This window comes from Gorilla gorilla, chromosome 16, assembly GCF_029281585.2.
Source record: "Gorilla gorilla gorilla isolate KB3781 chromosome 16, NHGRI_mGorGor1-v2.1_pri, whole genome shotgun sequence".
In the NCBI taxonomy this organism is placed as follows: Eukaryota; Metazoa; Chordata; class Mammalia; order Primates; family Hominidae; genus Gorilla; species Gorilla gorilla.
Window position 1 is genome coordinate 46,373,998 of NC_073240.2, and position 22,220 is coordinate 46,396,217.

Genomic DNA, 22,220 nt, shown 5'->3' on the forward strand with positions numbered 1-22,220 from the left:
GAAATTTTTACCACAAAGATTTTCAAATTTTTCTCAACTTATTTCTTTTTATTTAATTTGTATATGAAAAATTTTAGCCTATTTTTTACATTTCTCATCTAATTGCAGATTATTTTCAATTTACAATTATAGGTTTGCCCAGTTTTGGATCTCTAATGTTTTGCTTATTTCTGGTTTTTGTCAAGCCCATGCACTTGACTTCTGCTAGTCCCTTGAAGGCTGTACCAGAGTCAAGGGCCATTTTCTTCCTTTTAAAGCTCACATACATTGCCATCTTTTTATTAGCTGACCTAAGTGTATATTTATCCAAACATCTAATTTATTCCAGCTTTAGATCTTCTTGCATCTGAGTTATTAAAATACACATTTAGTTTACAATACCTACTAGTATTTATCAAAAATTTACTGAAATTATTCATGGTATTTGGGGGGAAACACTATCTAAAAAGGACCCATGATTGATTATTTGTTTATTTATTTATTTAGTGCACTTGATTTTGCAGATGAGTCTGGAAGTGTTAGTTGCAAAGATATGCATTTACTTCTCTGGCTACAAGAAAGAATAGAAATGCACAAAGAGGAGCAGTGTGAAGAAGAAGAGGTGATGACCCCTAGACCGACCAAAGCCCGCGCTCCACTGCCCAGCGCCTATGTCGCACCACCGTCGCTGCCACCATGCCCGAGAGAAAGGCTGAAGGGGATGCTAAAGGAGATAAAGCCAAGGTTAAGTAGGAACCGCAGAGAATATCCACAAGGTTGTCTGCTAAACCTGCTCCTTCAAAGCCACAGCCGAAGCCCAGAAAGGCCTCTGCAAAGAAGAGAGAGAAGGTACCTAAAGAGAAGAAGGGAAAAGCTGATGCTGGCAAGGAGGGGAATAACCCTGCAGAAAATGGAGATGCCAAAACAGACTAGGCACAGAAAGCTAAAGGTGCTGGAGATGCCAAGTGAAGTGTGTGCATTTTTGATAACTGTGTACTTCTGGTGACTGTACAGTTTGAAATACTATTTTTAAATCAAGTTTTATAAAAATGCAGATTTTGTTTAGCTTTTTTTTTTTAAGGTATGTTGTTAGTACACAGAATACTTCATTGTTGTTTTGGGGAGAAGGGCCATATGTCACTAATAGAAAGCCCCTGAAGCTGGACTGATGTGGGGAAAACACCTTTTCCTTCTGGTTTTGAGAGACTTCCTCTTGGGTCCCAGGAAGAGGGATTCCCTGACTTTGATACACATGGCCACCTTGGTACAAAAGCCTTGTGGTATGGAAAAACAAATTCGTTTTTTATGTCCTCTTCTCTGTTTCTACCTTTCAGAATGGACTTAAATCCCTTAAACCCAGACATCTTCTGGGACCTGACCCCCAATAATTGGTTACCAGTGTGTCAGGCAATCTGGACTTTGCCCTCAAAAGAGCAGTGGTTCCTGTTTCTAGGTTGTGGATCTTCAGATAAATTCTGTCATTTTCATTTCACTTCCTGAAAGCCAGGGTCGGTTCATGAAAAGCTATGAAACAGCATGCTAAATGTGAAATGTCAACCCTCACTAAACTTTGCCGGTTCAGAGCATCAGATGAAGACTTCGTTGGGTTTTACAGTGGCTTTCTGATTTTTGGTAGTCCATTGAAGAAGGGAGTTTGAAAGTTGTTGTATACTGTTAACTATTGTCTGCCCATGTCCTGCCCAAAATACCATGATTCTTTATGGAAATTGTCTTTAATAAAGCTGGATACAGTTTGGCTTGGGAAAAAAAAAAGAAATGCACAAAGAAGGCAAAGTGAGCTTGTGCTGTCTGAAGAATAACTTTCAAGCAGTCTGCAGATAGATCCCATTTGAAAGTCAATCCTCCTTTCCCTCACTCCTGCACTGCCAACAACTGAAATTGCTGAAGAAGAGTGAGTCTGTGGGATAGCCAGTCTCCTCACCTTTTCCACCTTCATTCTTGAATTCTTGGTCTCCTCTGGCTCCTGTGTTTTTTGTCCTTCTTTCCCCACCCCCCCCCGGAAATAATACCTGCCTTGGGCAAAATTATCAAATCAACTCCCCTGCCAGCACTCCTTTTGCTGCCTGATTCTCTTCCTTTATTCCTCCGTGCAAGCCTCCTTATGCTGAACCTCCAACCCTCAGGGTTCAACCAGACAAACAAAACCAGCCAGAAGTATACATTAAGAGAGTTTTTGCACAGAATTGGTTTATGTGATGGTGGCAGCTGGCAAGACACCCTAGAAGAGCAGGCCTGGTCTCTTAGACACCAGCTGAAGCTGTTAACTACAGATAAATTTCTTCTTCTGCAGAGAAGCCTTAGTTCTGCAATTAAAAACTTTCAACTGATTGAATCAGGCCCACTCAGATTATTTAGAATAATCTCTCATATAAAGTCAACTGATTATGGATTTAATTCACATCAACAAATTACCTTCATTGAAACACCTAAATTAGTGTTTGATTGAATAACAGGGGACTGTAGTCTAGCCAAATTGACACATAAAGCTGATCATCACACTCTATTTCCTACAGGAGTTGGCTTTCACATACTGGCTCAACTGGTAACTAAAATGTAGCTGATAGAAGCTGCATGCTCAGGAGTATTTTTGTTTTATGAAGAAATCTTAAAGAAACAATATGAAATAAAAATAGCGAAGGTATGTGTGGGGTGGGGTACATATTCAAAAGGCAAGAACTGGTCACAGGCATGGTCACCCTTTCTCATTGTCCCCTCCATCTCCTGAAATATCAGGCATTCCGAATCTTTTATCTCTACATAGTCCTCTACCACCCCCACCAATGTACCCACCCAACAACCCTTCACCAGCACCTCTAGGTTTCCTCCCATGAGAACACCTTGAGATCTACACCTAACATCTACTTTTAGGCTTCCCCCATCTTCTCAGCCCTGTGCATATATTTAGGGACCACATTTATCTCCCATATTTAATTTGTCTCCTGTGGAAGTCTTTACAAAGATCAAATTATTCATTTATTCATCCATCAAATATATGTCTAGGGCATTGGCAGGTGGTGCAAATAAAGTAAACAGATTCACTCCCTCTGTGTCCTGGGCTTGTTTCATTCTGACCCTCTTTGCTAGAAGCCCAGGACACAGAGGAAGAAGCAGTGTGTTCTGATTGAGGGACTTCAGAAAGCTGAGTAGAGTCCATCAGCTGGGACTTGAAGGTTAAGAAGGATTTTGATGGATGGAGAAGAGCATTTCAGGTTAAGTGGACTACATGAACAAATGCAAGGAGTCCTAAAGATGAAGGCATAATTCAGAGCCTGCTCCTGGGTTTGGATGCAGGATGTAGCTGGTTGAAGAGTCACATTTAGGGCACCAGGTTTTCACCAGCCTCACTTCATTTAAGTGAGGCTGAAGCCTACTGATAATTAGAAGACACTAAGGCTTAGGACAGATTTAGAAGAAGTGGTTGAAAAGGTAGAATGTCAGAAAATACAATACCCAAAAGTCAAGGGAGGATGTTGTAAATTGTGTTGGTGCCATAGAGAGAGAGCTTATGTCTTGTGACTCAGTGCTCAGCTTTCTGTCTTGTTGGGGTGCCCTGTTTGAGTCTTTTGGCTAGAGAGAGCAGGCTTTTCATGGTGTTTTTTCTCCCCCATACACAGTGACACAAGCTTCTCCAGCACACAGTCCACAAAATCTTTTTTCTTTTTCTTTTTTTTTTACTTATTTATTTATTTTTTGAGACAGGGTCTCGTGCTGTTGCCCATGCTAGAGTGCAGTGTTGCAATCATAGCTCACTGCAGACTTGAACTCATGGATTCAAGCAATTTTCCTGCCTCAGCCTCCCAAACAGCTGGGACTACAGGTGTGTGCCACCATGCCTGGCCAATTTTTAAATGTTTGGTAGAGACACGAATCTTGCTATGTTGCCCAGGCTCAGGATATCTTTTTAAAGTTTTTTCCTTTTATCTTTTTTTGCAGGGGGAAGGCAGAGTCTCACTCTGTCATCCAGGTTAGAGTGCAGTGGTGGGATCACAGCTCACTGCAGCCTTGACCTCCTGGGCTCAAGTGATCTTCCCACCTCAGCCTCCTGAGTAGCTGGGACTACAGGTGAATGCCACCGTGCCCAGCCATATATTTTTTTTTTTAATAAGAGACAAGGACTTGCTATGTTGCCCAGGCTGATCTTGAACTCCTGGGCTCAGGTGGATCCTCCTGCCTCAGCCTCCCAAAGTGCTCGAATTACACATGTGAACTACTGCATCCAGCCTTTAAGTTTTTAATCAATTTTTTGAGGTATCCTTTACCTGCAATCAAATGTACTCATTTCAAGTGTACAGTGCAATGAATTTTTTTATTTTTATTTTTTTGAGACGGAGTCTTGCACTGTCACCCAGGCTGCAGTGCAGTGGTGCTATCTCGGCTCACTGCAAGCTCCGCCTCCCAGGTTCACACCATTCTCCTGCCTCAGCCTCCCGAGTAGCTGGGACTACAGGCGCCTGCCACCACGCCCGGCTAATGTTTTGTATTTTTAGTAGAGACGGGATTTCACCGTGTTAACCAGGATGGTCTCGATCTCCTGACCTTGTGATCCACCCACCTCAGCCTCCCAAAGTGCTACAGGCGTGAGCCACCGCCCCCAACTTTTTTTTTTTCTTTTTTTTTTAGAGACAGTATCTCACTGTGTCACTCAGGCTGGAGTGCGGGGGCATGATCATAATTCATTGCAGCCTTGAACTCCTGGGCTCAAGTGATCTTCCCACCTCAGCCTCCTGAGTATCTAGGACTACAGGCATGTGCCACCATGCCCGGCTAATTGTTTTTTTTGTTGTTGTTGTTTTTTGTTTTTGTTTTTGTTTTTTGTAGAGATCAGGGTCTCACTGCATTGCTCAGGCCACTCTTGAATTCCTGGTTGCAAGTGATCCTCCTTCCTCAGCCTCCCATCTGGAACTATAGGTGTAAGCTAGCATGCCCAGCCTTGAACTTTGAAAAATACATGTAGTTATGTAATTATCATCATAAGATACAGAACTTTTTCATCATCAAAAAGTTTTCTTTTTTTTTTCTTTTCTGAGACAGAGTCTCACTCTGTCCTCCAGGCTGCAGTGCAATGGTGCAATCTTGGCTCACTGCAACCTCTGTCTCCTGGGTTCAAGCGATTCTCCTGCCTCAGCCTCCTGAGTAGCTGGGGATTACAGGCACACACCACTATGCCCAGCTAGTTTTTGTATTTTTTAGTAGAGACAGAGTTTCACCATGTTGGCCAGGCTGGTCTGGATCTCCTGACCTCAAATGATCCACCTGCCTTGGCCTCCCAAAGTGCTGGGGTTACAGGCATGAGCCACCACGCCCGGCCAAAAAGTTTTCTTATTTAAGATGTTAATATTACCCACAGTGAACTACAGATTCAATGTGATCCCTGTCAAAATCCTAACAATGGCTGGGCATGGTGGCTCACCCCTGTGATCCCAACACTTTGGGAGGCTGAAGAAGGAGGATTGCTTGAGGCCAGGAGTTCAATACCAGCCTGGGCAACACAGTGAGAACCCCAGCAGCTCTCAAAAAAAAAAATCTAAAAACATGTCTTGCAGAAATAGGAAAATACATCCTAAGATTCATAAGGAGGCCGGGCACGGTGGTTCATGCCTGTAATCCCAGCACTTTGGGAGGCCAAGGCGGGCTGATCACCTGAGGTTGGGGGTTCAAAACCAGCCTGACCAATATGGAAGAACCCTGTCTCTACTAAAAATACAAAATTAGCTGGGCATGGTGGTGCATATCTATAATCTCAGCTACTCTGGAGGCTGGGGCAGCAGAATCACTTGAACCCAGGAGCTGGAGGTTGCGGTGAGCTGAGATTGTGCCATTGCACTGCAGCCTGGGCAACAAGATGGAAACTTTGTCTCAAAAAAAAAAAAAAAAAAGATTCATAAGGAATCTCCAGGGACCCAAATCGCCAAAACAATCTTGAAAAAGAAGAACAAAGTTGGACTTCTTACACTTTCCAGCTTCAAAACTTACTACAAAGCTATAATAATCAAAATAGTGTGGTTCTGGCATAAAGAAGGACATATGGATCAGTGGATTCAGAAATAAACCTTCAAAAATATGGTCAAATGATTTTTGACAGGAGTGTCAAGACCATTCAGTAAGGAAAGGATAGTCTTTTTCAACAAATGATGTTTGGAAAATTGGATATTCACATGCAAAAAGAAAAAAAAGAATTTGGACCCTTACCTTACACCATATACAAAAAGCAAATCAAAATGGATTACAGACCTACATATAAGAACTAAAACTATAAAACTCAGATGAAAACATAGGGGAAAAGTTTTGTGGCATTATTTTAGCAATGATTTATTAGCTATAACTCCAAAAGGATAGGCAACAAAAGAAAAAAGATAAATTAGATTCCATCAAAATTAAAAACTTGTACATCAAAGGACACTGAACAGATTATAAAGGCAACCCACGGAAGGGAGAAAATATGTGCTAGCTAATCATAGCTCTGATAAGTCATTGATATCTAGAATATATAAAGAAGAAATATACTTCAACAACAAAAAACCAAACAACCCAATTTCTAAAGTCAGGCAAAGGACTTGAATAGGCATTTCTTCAAAGGAGATATACAAATGGCCAATAAGCACATGAAAAGATGCTTAACATCACTAATTATTAGGGAAATGCAAATCAAAACCACAAGGATGCCCGGCCCAGTGCCATGTGCCTGTAGAGTCTGGGCTAATAGGGAGGCTGAGGCAGGAGGATCCTTTGAGCCCAGGAGTTTGAGGAGTGGGTGATAATTGCACCTGTGAATAGCCACTATATTCCAGCCTGGACAACATTGCAAGATCCTATCTATTTAAAAAATCTGCCTACAGGGAGTTACTACTTTCCACTTTACATCCATTAGAATGGCTATTATACACACACACACACACACACACACACACACACACACACACACACCTATAAGTGTTGGCAAGATGTGGAAAAATTGGAACCTTTGTGCATTGGTGGGAATGTAAAAACATGCAACTACGCTGGGCATGGTGGTTCATGCCTGTAATCCCAGCACTTTGGGAGGTAGAGGTGGGCTGAACACTTGAAGTTAGGAGTTCGTGACCAGCCTGGCCAACATGGTAAAACCATGTCTGTACTAAAAATACAAAAATTAGCTGAGTGTGGTGGTGCATGCCTCTAGTCCCAGCTACATGGGAGGCTGAAGCAGGAGAATCACTTGAACTCGGGAGTCAAAGGTTGCAGTGAGCCAAGACTGTGCCAGTGCACTCCAGCCTGGGCGACAGGGCAAATCACCATCTCAAAAAAAACCAAAACAACAGTAACAACAACAAAAACCATGCAACTGCTATGGAAGACGGTGTGGTGTTTCTTCAAAAAATTAAACATAAAATTACCATATGATCCAGCCTTTCTACTTCTGATTATAGACCCCCAAAAAAGTGAAAGCAAAAACTTGAACAGATAGTTGTACATCCATATTCATAGCAGCAGCATTCGCAATAATCAAAAGAAGGAAGCAACCCAAGTGCCCATAGGTGGATGAGTAAACAAAATGTGTATACATACAGTGGAATATTATTCAGCCTTAAAAAGGAAGAAGATTCTAACGCATGTTACAACATGGATGAAACTTGAAGACATTATGCCAAGTGAAACAAGACAATCACAAAAGGGCTGGGTATGGTGGCTCATGCCTGTAATCCCAGCACTTTAAGAGGCCGAGGCAGGAGGATCATGTAAGCCCAGGATTTTGAGACCAGCCTGGGCAACATAGTGAGACCCACACACAAGAAAATTAGCCAGGCATGGTGGCATGTACCTGTAATCCCAGCAACTCCAGGAGGCTGAGGTGGGAGGATCACAGAAGCCCAGGAAGTCAGCAGGGCAATGAGCCATAATTGTGCCACAGCACTGCAATCTGGGTGACAGAGCAAGACCCAGTCTCAAAAACAAAAGAAAGAAAGAAAGAAATATGTTTAACTTTTATAACAATATAATGACTAGGAATATTAATTTATTTATAGCACAGGAGATGTGGAGGAAGGAATAAAGAGAGAAATACTACATTAAGAAAGGGACATTGGCAATCCCATAGTCCCACTAACAAATCTAGACTTAAAATTTGGTTAATATAGAGAATATGGTATAAGCGGGAGGACTAGCAATTTCTCCTTAAGTTTTTCCTGTGGGTTCATCTTCCCATTCCTTGCCATCTTCCTCCCCTCAAATAAAAGGGAGGAAGGGAGGAAGGAAAAGGGCAAGGAAACAGAAGACGCACCCACAACTCCTGATACTGGAGAAGGTTTGGGCAAATAGTATTTAAAAGAAAGATAACTCAGTTGGGTGCAGTGGCTCATGCCTGTAATCCTAGCATTTTGGGAGGCTAAGGTAGAAGGATCACTTGAAGCCAGGAGTTCAAGACCAGCCTAGGCAACAAGGCGAGACCCCCGTTGTTGTTGTTTTCTACCTTTTTTTTTTTTTTTAAGAAAGAAGACTCTAAACAGTTGAGATACCTAGTTATTTGGAATAATTGTTGGTGGTGACAATCCTGAGTTGTTTCTTATTTCTGACACACCAGAAATGTGAATCCTATTGTAGGCTGAAGTGACTTTGAAGGAGTCCTTGCTGAGGCATATAGGGCCATCCTATTGGGAGAGAACTGGGCACCAAACAGCCAGGGGCTTCTCCTGATAATGCTAATGGGGCAGGGCATGCTGATTCTCTTTCTTGCTTCTCTCTCATCTCATCTCTCTCTTCTCTTTGCTGCTCAGCAGCTATCTTGCTATCTTGTTCCAACTGTGTCTTTTTTTCTGTCTTACCTTTTCTCTTTCCCAATCTTCCAGCATACTTCTGTCAGTGAAATGAATGTTCATGTTTTTTAATGTAACTTTTAAAAGCAAACACCCACTGATTCTGTAGCAAGACTGCTAGTTGCTTTCCAGCCATCAGTATTCCCCATCTTTCCAATGTTTTACCTGTGTTCGTGGCTGTTCAGTGAAAGACTGCATCTCTTAGCCTTTCTTGCAACCTAAGACTAGCATGTGACTAAGTTCTGGTCTTTGGGATTTGAGTGGGGGTGATACATGCAGTTCCAGGTCATGGCACAGAGATGTGTCCTCTCTTTCCAACCCTTCTCCAACCTGCTTCCTGACATGGGGATGTGCTGGGGCCCTCTGGGACCATACAGATGAGGCCAGTACCCAAAGGGTGACAGAGCTACAAGCTACCAGGACCCCATGTCCTTGTGTGAACAGATAGACTTCTGCCTTGTTTGAACCATTGTTACCTTGATCTTTGTTACAGCAGCTGAATATATACTCTAATATAAATCCTACCATGGGAAAGAGACTGGATTAGGCAATAAACATCTAAAGATTAGTGAAATCTTGACAGCGCAAATCCTGAAAGAGTTTGAAATTGTCCCAATTGTCTCAGAGAACTAATATTTATGGTTTTTGAACAAATGTAGGAATTGATTCTCCCTGGTCTTAAGACTTGAAACTTACATTTGTCTTACCTCAGTTCCTTCCTCAGGAAACTGACCCTCAGGCAGAGAATTGAAACTCAGGAGATCACCACATCCACACAATGAGGTGCCAGACCCCCTCATCCATCATGATTGCTTCTCTACCCATCCCTAATTCCTTTTTTCCCCAACTTCCCCGCTTCATAAACCTCCCAATTTTAGTTGGTCAGGGAGACATATCTGAGACTTATCTCCCATTCTCCTCTGCTGCAGCACCCAATTAAAGCCTCTTCCCTGGCACTACTCATTGTCTCAGTGATTGACATTCCATACAGTGAGCAACAGGACCTAGACCGAACCCCTGGCGTTTCTGTAACAAGTTCACAACCAAGTGGGAAACATAGCCACAAACTTAGTAACTGTAATACAGGGTAGACTATGGAAATGACTTTATTGGAGATATAAACAAAGGCTGGTGGGAGACATTAATTCTGGTTGTAGTGGTACTAAGAAAGACTTCCTACATGAGGCAATATATGACTTGGGATTTGGACAGTGAATTCTGATAATGAGAGAGGATAAATAGGGCACTCCAGGAAGAAGGAACAGTATGTGTAAAGGTACGAGATATAGAAGTGCACATTGTATCTAGAAAATAACCATCAGAACTGGCAGAATATCAGTGAATGTCGAGGAACAATAGTCCAACTAGGTAGGGACCAGATTGTGATGGCCCTTAAATGTCATATTAGGGAATTTGGGGCCAGGCACAGTGGCTCACGCCTGTAATCCCAGCACTTTGGGAGGCTGAGGTGGGTGGATCACTTGAGGTCAGGAGTTCAAGACCAGTCTGGCCAACATGGTGAAACCCCTGACTCTACTAAAAATTATAAAAATTAGCCTGGTGTGGTGACGGGCACCTGTAATCCCAGCTACTTCAGTGTCAGCTCTGTGTCCCCATCCAAGTCTAATGTCAAATTGTAATCCCCATGTGTTGAAGGTGGGGCCTGGTGGGAGGCGATTTGATGTGGGTGGTTTCTAATGGTTTAGCACCATCCCCCAGTGCTGTCTCATGATAGAGTTCTCATGAGACCTGATGTTTTAAAAGTGTGTGGCAGTTCCCCACTTGTTCTGTCTCCTTCCTGCCCTGCCATGTTAAGACTTGCCTGCTTCTTCTTCACCTTCCGCCATGATTGTAAGTTTCCTGAGGCTAGCCATGCTCCCTGTTAAGCCTGCAGTACTGTGAGCCAATTAAATTTCTTTTCTTCATAAATTACTCAGTCTCAGGTAGTTCTTTATAGCAGTGTGAAAATGGACTAATGCAAAGATGAAATATGAAAGCCAGAGGGTCTCCTAGGCAGGAAATAAGTAGACTCTCAAATCTTGAAGTCAGATGGCAGCAAAAGTTGACGAAAAGGCCCAGGACTAAAACAGGAGCTAAACTTGCTCCATAGAAGAGTGAATTGGTGGCCAGGAGTGGTAGCTCATGCCTGTAATCCCAGCACTTTGGGAGGCTGAGGTAGGCAGATCACGAGGTCAGGAGATCCAGACCATCCTGGCCAACATAGTGAAACCCTGTCTCTACTGAAAATACAAAAATTAGCTGGGCGTGGTGGTGGGCACCTGTAATCCTCGCTACTTGGGAGGCTGAGGCAGGAGAATCGCTTGAACCTGGGAGGCAGAGGTTGCAGTGAGCCAAGATTGTGCCACTGCACTCCAGCCTGGGAAACAGAGCAAGACTCCGTCTCAAAAAAAAAAAAAAAAAAAAAAAGAAGAGTGAATTGGCAGGGCACTGTGGGTGGCTCACACCTGTAATCCAAGCACTTTGGGAAGCCAAGGCAGATGGATGCCTTGAGCTTAGGAGCTCAAGACCAGCCTGGGCAACATGGCGAAACCCCATCTCTACAAAAAATAAGCCGGGCAGGGCAGTGGGCACCTGTAGTCCCAGCTACTTGGGAGGCTGAGATGGGAGGTTCACCTGAGCCTGGGAGGTTGAGGCTGCAGTGAGTCACGATAGTGGCAGAGTGAGATCCTGTCTCAAAAAATTAAAAAAATACATAGAAGAGTGAATCCTCAGCCATGCCAAGTGTGTTACATCAATGTCAGTGTCTTTACTGGGAGGGAGTGGGATCCTGAAACTTGAGATGGAAAAATCCAGGTTGATAAACTTGAAAATCTTGAATCCTCAGATTCCTCTCGACCCTCTGGGTCTGAAGAAGCAGCTCAGTCCTTCCTGTGAAAGGCCGATGATCCCACTTTACTTAAAACGATGTAGATGGTTAGGCCTAGCTTCTGCAGGAGAGTGGTTGGTTGTGAGGGTCGCAAGATGGGAATTCTCCCAGAATGTAAAAATATCTCACTGTGGGTGAAAGTTCCCAAAGACCTGGAAGATCCAGAGGTGTTTCAGGCCTAGACGCAGCTGCTGGAAGTCACATATGGCCCAGTAGGGTCACAGATCCCTTACACTGAGCAGGTGAGTAAGGCCATGCTTGAGTTGAAGGCTCTGAAATCTTCAGACCTCACTGAGGTCGTGGTTTATGGCTCCTATTTGTACAAGCTCTGGACCAAGTGGATGCTGCAGTCCGTGGCTGAGTGGTTCCAGCTTGGTTTAAACTCTGCTCCAGCCTGATGAATTAAGGAAAAACCATCTGTTTTGGGGTCTCTGCACTTGCTCTAACTCCAGTTGTGAATATCTTTTTTGAATGTTGCTAATTTAAGAATTAAGTTTTAAATAGTTTTAAATAAATTGTAAATAGTTTTAAAAAATGACATAGAGGCCTTTGCCTTGCATCATCCCCATAATGCATAAGACCACATCCATCCATTCCCATAATCAACTCTCATTTCCCCACCTGGCCACCAGACTAATGCTAGGATCAGGGAACACTGTACCCTACCACCTCCCTTAACTGCTAAGGGAAACATGGATCACAGGCTGAAAGAGCTGCAGGATATAGCTAGTATGTATTGGCAGGAGCTGGGAGTGAATATATGGAACTGGATTCTAAAGAGGCTGGATTAGTGGAGATAAAGAAGAATTTATGGATAAGGGAGCACTCTTCCATAACACAGGATTTAACACCTTGGGAAATAGTGTTAACTTGCTGCCAAGATAGTTTTTGAGAAAGCTTAGAAGAAATATAATAGAAAATTCAGACTGCTTTGGAACATAGTAAAGGAGTAAAGGGCTCAGAGATATGTACTCTCTAGAGTAGATATATAAATCTGGAAAACCCATCTGCTATGTTCTGCAGAAGAATCCAGATGATAGTCCATTTATTAAAGGGATAAGGAATGCGCTGGTAAAAGGGGGCACCAGCATCATTGAGAAACTCAGTGATCTTCTATAGGCCAGGGCCACAGAAGTAAGATATGCCATTGTAAAACTGGGCTCTGTAATAGACAGGGGCATGGTAGGATCCTATCATGTAACCGAGGTTAGGTAGTAGCACTTAAACCATCACATGCAAAGTGGGTGAGATTATCATAGTAAGCAGAAAAAAATAGACTTTTCCAGAGGAGTCTGATACAAAGAGGGCTATGGAGATGGTTGTGAGATGATGGGTCTAGGCCAAGGTGGGAGGATCCCTTGAACTTAGGAGCTTAAGAGAAGCCTGGGCAACATGGCGAAACACCATCTCTACAAAAAAATGCAAAAATTAGCTGGGCGTAGTGACTCACACCTCTAGTCCCAGCCACTTGGGAGGCTGAGGTGGGAGGATGGCTTGAGCCTGGGAGGCAGAGGTTGCAGTGAGCCAAGATTGCACCACTTCACCCCAGACGGGGCAACAGAGTGAGACCCCATCTCAAAAAAAAAAGAAGAAGAAAAGAATCAGTTTGCATTCATGTGGGAATGGACACAATAAGTATTAATTTATGTTTCTGCCCTAGGGCTATGTTAACTTTTCCGTCCGTTCACATAATGTAGTAGAAAGACATTTAGATCACCTGGAGATGCAGATTATCACATTGGTTTATTATAACTATGACTTCATTGAACTGGATGAGCGAGAAATCGCCGACATGTTGGTGGCCTTGGAAAAAAATCTGTGCTCCAGAGAGTGGGAGAGAAACCCTATGAAGATTCAGTGTTCCAAGACATCAGTGAAATCTTTAGAGGTCTGGTGGAGGGCATGCTAGGACATCCCCTCTGAAGTAAAGGATACATTGTTGAGCTTGTATCTCCCATCACCAGGAAGGAAACGCAATACCTGGTAGAATTCTATATTCTGGTGGCAGCATGTACCAAGCTCCAGCTCATTTATGGTGTAATATGGAAAGCTTTTCAGAGCAAGACATGGCTTTGTAGCAGGTCCAGCCTGTGATGCAGGCAGCACTGTTACTTGGGTCTTAAGATTGAGAAGCCCCTATGATGTTGGAGGTATCAGTGGTGGGAAAAGATGTCTTGTGCAGTTTATGGCAAGCCCACATAGACCCCAGGATCTGGAACAAGGCCCAGCATCTACACAGAATTTATAGACCTTTTAAAACTCAGCTTCTGGTGTGCTACTGGCCTTGACAGAAATAGAGCATCTGATTATGTAATATGTGTCCATGTGGCCAGAAGGGCCCATTATGAGCTAGCTTCTGAACCACCAAGTCATAAGGTCAGGTGTGCCTAACAGCAACCCATTGTAATTGGGAAGTGGTACATCTGGACTGGGTACAGGCAGGCTCAGACAGGGGGTACAGCTATCACATAGGTAGTACAGACCCCAGTTACATTTACAGACATTGCCACTTTTATGGTTTTAGCTAACATTACCTGGGTGAAAAGATATTAGCAAAACTTTGTCTTAGTAAGGTTCTAACTAGGAAGACATAAATTATTCTGAGTATTTGAAAATAGAGTTTATGATAGAGAATTGTTACTGTTGATAATTATTAATCAACAGGGGATGGTGAGGCAATCCAGAGATTAGCAATGACAGGTAGCCACTGTCCCCTTGGCTGGAGAAGAGGTGGTGTTCCTGGAACCCAGGGGTAGGGGTTACCTGGTATGCCAATCGTCAATTTATTGTCTCTTCACTCCAAATCCATTCTTCATTGCCTATAGTCATAATTCTAAGATGGCTCCCAAGATTCTCACCTTCCTGGTGTACAGGTCCTATATAATCCGTTTTCCTTGAGTATAGTTGGGACTGTGAATATGATGGATTTTACTCTCGTGATTAGGTTACATCAGATGACAAAGGTGAATATGTAATTGAGATCTCAAATCAGTTAACTTTGAGTTAATCGAAGGGTGGTTTTCCTTAGTGGGTCTGACCTACTCAGGTGCTTTCTTGAAAGGGAAAGAGGACTCTTCTTGGGCGAGGAGATTCAAAGTTAAGAGGGCCCATGGAGGGGGTGACATGGCCAGAGTACCCTCTAGTTGTTGAGAGTGGTCCCTGGTCGACAGCCAGCAAGAAAACAAGGTCTTCAGTTCTACAACTGCAAGGAACTAAATTCTGCCAATGACCTAAATGAACTTGGAAGTGGATCACTTCCTAGTTGATCCTCCAGATGAATATGAATATGAATATGATTTCAGCTGTGTGAGACCTTAAGCAGAGTACCCAGACAAAATGTGCCAGACTCCTAAGCCACAGGAGCTGTGCAATAATAACTTTGTGTTGTTTAAACCACTAAGTTTGCGGTAATATGTTATGCATCAATAGCAAACTAATATAGCCTTGTAAATAGTTCTCTTCTGGCATGATATTAAGCTTTGTTGGTAGACGGTGCTGGAGAGACATTGCAGGAGGAACGTTTTTTTCTCTCTCTTCCTGACTTCCATGTGCTCCTCTCACCGGTGCTCCTGCAGTATGTACAGCATCTGCAATACTTGGCTCCTGCAACACACATGGCTTCTGTAGTGCCCAGCTCCTGCAGTATTTCCTAGCTGGCAGCACACAGTACCTCCCCATGGGGAATTTCCCCAACATCACCTAAGGTAGCTTTGCAATGGGTGGCAAGGTTTGGTATCTCTCTGCAGATAGCTTCTCTTAGTACCTCAGCAAGTGCTTCTGGCATGGCACCTCAGCTTCACTATCTAGTGAACCAACACTGTTCCATCTCCAACAAGATCTGGATTTTTGTCTTGGTGAGGTTGCGGAGATCTTACTTGGATGCTTTATCTCAGTCCCAACGTTGTGACTGCTCCTTATATCTGCTATTCTTGTATTCTTTAGAATTATCTTTCTTACTGCATTGCTCCAATATCTCTCTAATAGTGAATGACTTTCTATATTTTAAAATTTAATTTAACTTAATTATATTTTATTTTTTGAGTTGGGACCTTGCTATGTTGCCCAGGCTGGTCTTGAACTCCTGGGTCCAAGCAATCCTCCCTCCTTGGCCTTTCAAAGTGCTGGTATTACAGCTGTGAGCCACTGTGCCTGGCCTAAATTTCTATATTAAATTTTCCCTGTTTAAATTACTGTGTGCATTCTTTCTCCTCATTGGACCCTGCCTGATATATCTGACAAAGTTGGACTCACAGCAGGACTCTCCAACTGGGAGCTGGGGCCAGATGGGAGAGCCAGTCATTGCTCCAGTTGCCTTCTGAGGCAAAAAGGAAGGAGAAATACCTTGATTTCTTCTTTACCACCCCCTTCCAATCTCCCAGCCTGTAACCTCTACTAGTGCCTCCCATTGGCCAAACTCAGCTGGAAGCAAGCTGGCACAGGGACCAGGAAAGCCAGCCCCTGTGGTATGGGGCAGAGCAGGGAAGGTGACGGTGGGACTGAGGAAAACCAGGACTGATAAAATCCTGCAGTAGTCATTGGCATTCAGGGATTAGTTCTCCTAAGTTTATGATGAGATACAGACAGACTATATTTATCTCTTTATTAAGTAAATTAATTTAAAGTCTATTTTTCCCTCTGGGAGCACATAATAGAGACTTTTCTGAAAACTTAGAGGGAAAAATGACATCTTGAGATCTTTAGCTGTTAATAAAAATTAATGCCTTTAAATATACCCTTTCATCTACTACATCAAATAAGCAGTTTAGAAAAATTACTTTAAAATGAAGGTAAGTGAATAATTAATTTTAAAGACAGCACTTTCCTAAGTAAATTCAAAAAATGTTGACAAGAAATTTATAGGAAGTCCAAAGACTAGGGCAATAATTTAGAAATTACTTGATCCACTGGCATTTTTAAACTGAAAAAGGAATCAGAGACTCTGAACTCTTTGTATTATTGACCTCATTATATTATAAGGAAATTGAATTTTTAAAATATCATCTCACCTTTTGGTCTGGAGAATCTTTGGAAATAATTCACATTTAGCAACTGAAACACTTTGAGGAGAACATTTTAAGTAAAAAAAGGACTATTTTGCATAGCTAATGCAAGTACTTATTTTAGCAATTTTAAATGAAGCATGATCTATCTCCTAGCTAATTTAAATAAATCTATCCTAAAAGGAAAGCTGAGTCCTGGAATAATATATGATGCCTATGGTCATTAAAATCACACTTTTTCCATAACATAGAGAATAAAGTAATAATGACTGATGGCTACTTTGATATCTACATATCAGATTAACAAACGAGTTTTGTGAAAACCCCAAAGTGGAAGAAGAATCGCTGTCTTTTGAATAATATTTAAAGTTGTTTGAATGAATCATCATTTGTGACTAGTTTTACTAATAGTTCAAAAACACTGATACTATTTCAAATGATTAACACTCAGTATTATGGATATTCATTTACTGTCAGATTTGATAATACTAAATAAAAAATAAAAAAGATACCCCACCTGCCAATAGAAGCAGAACACTGGTATTGGTGATGTTCTCTATCCCTCATAGCTTGATCTTCTAATTTTGCAGGTTTGCAACTTCAGTTGCCAGCTTAACCAGTTGATATTAACCACTAAAAAACTGCCTATTGTATGAAGTTGATTTGTATAAAAGAAGTGAATTTTAATAAAACATAGAATAGCCAAGCCCTCCGATATTCATTTAAGTCATTTAGTCCCTCTTATTTCAACAGAGAAGTCTACATAAGAAGCCAAATTAAGGTTGAATGGTTACTTAGGAAACCTAAAGTCTATTTAAGAGATCACATTAAGGTTAGTGAATATATGTATCCAAGGCACTAATAACAGAAATAATACTATTTCTTCTAGCCATAATAAATGCTCGTTTAGTGGGTGCTATTATTTACAATAGTGTCTTGCAGCAGTTTACAAATCCTGTTCATATAATGCGTGCTTGATTCTTTCAAGAACTACACTGAGTAATGGGTCTGGTATTATCATTATCATGCCTCTTTTACTGATGAAAAAAACAGAGGTTCAGAGAGTAAGTGACTTGACTAAAATCTCATAACTGATATAGTTGACATCTGTTGTTTTGGTTGGGCCAATTTCCTTCCTCTTTTTGGTAATAGGACTCTGATTTTCCTTTAAGGAACTACCCAGTGCCTTTCTATAACTCCTAGCAGGTCTGTCAGTCAAGGGGCTCTGCCTCTGTCTGTTATGTGTGCCCCACACTGACCCATCAGGGTCCACTATATTCCCCTGGATGCAGAGATTGGTATACGGGTGGGCCTGTAATCTAAGTATTTGAGTGTTTTTTTTTTTTTTTGAGATGGAGTCTTGCTCTGTTGCCCAGGCTGGAGTGCAGTGGTGCAGTCTTGGCTCACTGCAACCTCTGCCTCCCGGGTTCAAGCAATTCTCCTACCTCAGCCTCCCGAGTAGCTGGGATTACAGGCATGCGTCACCACACCTGGCTAATTTTTGTATTTTTTGTAAAGATGGGGTTTCACCATGTTGGCCAGGCTGGTCTTGAACTCCTGACCTCAAGCAAGCCACCTGCTTCAGCCTCCCAAAGTGCTGGGATTACAAGTGTGAGCCACTGTGCCTGGCTTTGAGTTTTTTTTTTTTTTTTTTTTTTTTAAGGGATTGAAATAAATGAATGCTAGGAGCACGCTGACTTCACTTGGGAGATGTAAGGATCATGAAACCCTGGAGCTATTTTCCTATCACATTGAGAGAGCTGCTAGAGTGAATGCTACATAGGAGAAAGCAGAGTGGAGAATCAAAGGGAGGGAGAGGGAGAGATTCCTATTTTGGCTGAGGAGAAGACATAGAAATCCTTGAAGCCAGAGCAGCCCCTGGACTTTCAAGCTCAGTCGATCAAAACTTCCTTTGTTTGTTTAGGAAGGTCTGGACTTCTCTACTTGCTAGTTGGTTAGACAAAAATCTAATACAGCTAATGATTATCTTAGCTGGGCTTGAAACAAATCTTTTGACTTTAGCCCTTTGCTATTTCTTTTCTTGGGATATTTGAGGTGCTGCTTTTCTGGCTGGAAACCTCTGTGGGTGGTGGTGCGTTTGCCCAAGTTCTTGTCCTGTGTCCAGGAAGAGTGATGTATGCAGACAAGTGGAGGGTGAGCAAGACGAAGAAGAACTTTACTGAGGGTCAGAATAGCTCAGAGGAGACCCGCAGTGAGCAGGTCCTCTCTGTGGGCAGGTCGTCCCATCGAGTGTGCAGCTCTCAGCAGAGAGGAGGCCTGGAGTGGATGGCTCCTCTCTGCTGACAGGTCATCCCCAAAAATGTACATCTCTCAGCGGAGATGGTAGTTCCTCTATGCAGCTGGCCATCCCGATGTCTGCCCTGCTCTGGCTGAGTCTGGGGTTTTTATGGTTTTCATTCAGAGTGGGGAAAGTATATACTGATTGGTCCATGGGCAGCAATAGGTGGGCTCAGGAAAAAGCACCACAAGTTCCCCCTCTGGTGGGCAGGACTGGTAGGACCTTCCCTGGCCTGAAAGTGGAGCTTCACTGGGGACCCACCCCCTTCCTCCCAGGAGCCTGTCTGCCTCTCACGGCCATTCATTGGCACCCAGGATGTTTGTGCCAAGAGGTGCCTGCAGGCCAGTGTTGAGCTACCTGCAGCCCCCCTCGGCTTCCCTCCCATGATCCTCATCACCCAAAGTCTGGAGGGGACTGATGTGGCTGGGGGCTGGTGTGTCAGCACTGCCCTGAGCATGAGCCCCCCTGGCTGGGCTGCAACAATGCCGGGGCTCGGCTCCAACCTTGCTCCAGGATTAGAGCAGGAGCTGACAGTGGGAGAAGCCAGGCAGCAGGAACAGGTGCTGGCAGGGGGCTCTGGGAGCGAGCTGGCTCTGGGCTCCCAAGAGCACAGAGACCCCTGGGTCTGCAGCCGAAGGGCAGGGCTCCTGCCTGCTCCATGGAGCGTATTTTCCTTTAAGGAACTACCCAGTGCCTCCCTGCTGTAGCTGGCATCTTGGCAATGGCCACTCTAGGTGAGTCGCTGCTGCTATCATTTCTATGGAGGTATACCTCAGAAAGGTGTCCCTGACTGTAAATGTCAAAACTGGTCATGTGCTTTTGTGAGTAATTTGAAAATCTGCCCTCTTTCTATAGAGACATACTGTCCTAAGTTGCTTTCTAATGTTCATTTTAAAAATTAAATCAAGAGAATGGGAAGACCAGCCATAGACTGGGAGAAAATATTTTCAAAAACATGTCTGATAAGCCAGGTGCAGTGGCTCACACCTGTAATCCCAGCACTTTGGGAGGCTGAGACAGGCAGATCACCTGTGGTCACGAGTTTGAGACCAGCCTGGCCAACGTGGTGAAACCCCGTCTGTACTAAAAATACAAAAATTAGCCAGGTGTGGTGGTGCATGCCTGTAATCCCAGCTACTTGAGAGGCTGAGGAATGAGAATCACTTGAACCCAGGAGGCAGAGGTTGCAGTGAGCCAAGACTGCACCACTGCTCTCCAAGCTGGGTGGCAGAGTGAGACTTCGTCTCAAAAAAACAAAAAAACAAAACCATGTCTGATAAAGGACTATTATGCAAAATATACAAATAACTCTTAAAACTCAGTGATAAGAAAACAACTTGCTTCAAATATGTGTAAAAGATGTCAACTCACATCTCATCGAAGAAAATATATAGATAGCAAAGAAGCATATGAAAAGATGCTCAACATCATATGCCATTAGGAAATTGCAGATTAAAACAATGAAATACCACTACACACCCATTACAATGGGTGAAATTCAAAATACTGACCCCACCACAGGCTGGTGTGGACGTAGAACAACAGGAACCCTCATTCATTGCACGTTGGTATGCAAAATGGTACAGCCTCTTTGGAAGAGTGTTTGGTAGTTTCTTACAAAGCTAAACATACTCTTACCTTATGATCCAGAAATCTCACTGCTTGGTATTTACCCAACTGATCTGAAAACTTACATATACACAAAAATCTGCACATGGCGTTTATAGCAGTTTTATTCATAATTGCCAAAACTTGAGAACAACCAAGATGTCTTTCAGTAGGTGAATGTACAAGCTGTGGTATATCCATACAATGGAATATTATTCAGTGCTAAAAGAAATGAGCTCTTAAGCCATGAAAAGATATGGAGGAAGCTTAAATGCATATTACTAAGTGAAAGAAACCAGCCTGAAAAGACTACATACTATACAATTCCAATTATGTGACAATCTGGGAAGGGCAAAACTATGCAGTCAAAAGATCAGTGGTTGCCAGGAGTTTCAGGGAGAGAAGGGTGAATAGATGGGCACAGATGACTTTTGGGGCAGTGGAGCTATCTTGTATGACACTCCAGTGGTGAATATATGCCATTATACGTTTGTCAAAACCCATAGAATGGGGAATATCAAGAGTGAATCCTAATGCAAACTAAGGACTTTGAGTGATGATGATGTATTAATGTAGGTTCATTGATTGTAATACGTGAATCATTTTGGTGGGAGATGTTGGTAGTGAGGGGTATGAGTGTGTGTGAGCAGGGGACATAGGGGACCTCTGTACTTTTTGCTCAACTTTGTTGTAAACCCAAAACTGTTCCAAAAAATAAAGTCTAGGCCGGGCACGGTGGCTCACGCCTGTAATCCCAGCACTTTGGGAGACCGAGGCAGGTGGATCAACTGAGGTCGGGAGTTTGAGACCAGCCTGACCAACATGGAGAAGCCTTGTCTCTACTAAAAATACAAAATTAGCCAGGCATGGTGGTGCATGCCTGTAATCCCAGCTACTCGGGAGGTTGAGGCAGGAGAATCACTTGAGCCCGGGAGGCAGAGGTTATGGTGAGCTGAGATCGCACCTCTGTACTCCAGCCTGGGCAACAAGAGCGAAACTCCGTCTCAAAAAAAAAAAAAAAAGTCTATAAAAAAAATCCCATTCTAAAAAACCTGCCTTTTCTCAGATTGCCTCAAGAAGAAAGACTCTAATAGAAGAAAGACTCTAATTGCTGGCACCTGTGATAGTCACTATGCTATTCACTTTCTGTTTTTCTCCTTTCCCAAGCACCTGTGAGGAAAATGCTTCCCCACCCCTTTGATGTTGGGTGTAGCCATGTGGCTGGCTGTGGGTAATGAAATGTAACCTCTGTCACCTTAAGGGTGAAAGTCTTCAAGAGTTAGTGTGCAATTTGCCATGTTTCTTCTTCTCATGGTAATGACTGGGGGTGTTCCTCCTTATGGTGGAGGCTGTCAGCCTGGGTCTCTGAGTGAAGACTTTGTGAAGCAGAGTCCTTCATAAAATAGATGTGTGTGTGTGTTAAGCCGTGAGATGTGAAGGTTATTACAGGACCATAGCCTAGCCTGCCCTGACTGTACAGTAGTACCTGATATCATATCTCTAGTTCTCTAGTGACCCTCGAATAACATAAAAGAGATAAGGGAAGTTGAATTTCAATCTCTTATTTTAATAAATTACTTTAGGCCGGGCGTGGTGGCTCATGCCGGTAATCCCAGCACTTTGGGAGGCTGAGGCAG

At 43.0% G+C, this 22,220-nt stretch overlaps 1 protein-coding gene and 1 pseudogene across 2 annotated transcripts in view; both read left to right on the forward strand.

The window, feature by feature from the left end:
* The window catches only part of BLOC1S6 (biogenesis of lysosomal organelles complex 1 subunit 6), an 84,392-nt gene that overhangs the window by 32,129 nt on the left and 30,043 nt on the right, over positions 1–22,220 (forward strand). The gene's annotated exons all lie outside the window — the stretch shown is intronic.
* On the forward strand, positions 676–1,033 carry LOC109023119 (non-histone chromosomal protein HMG-17-like; annotated as a pseudogene).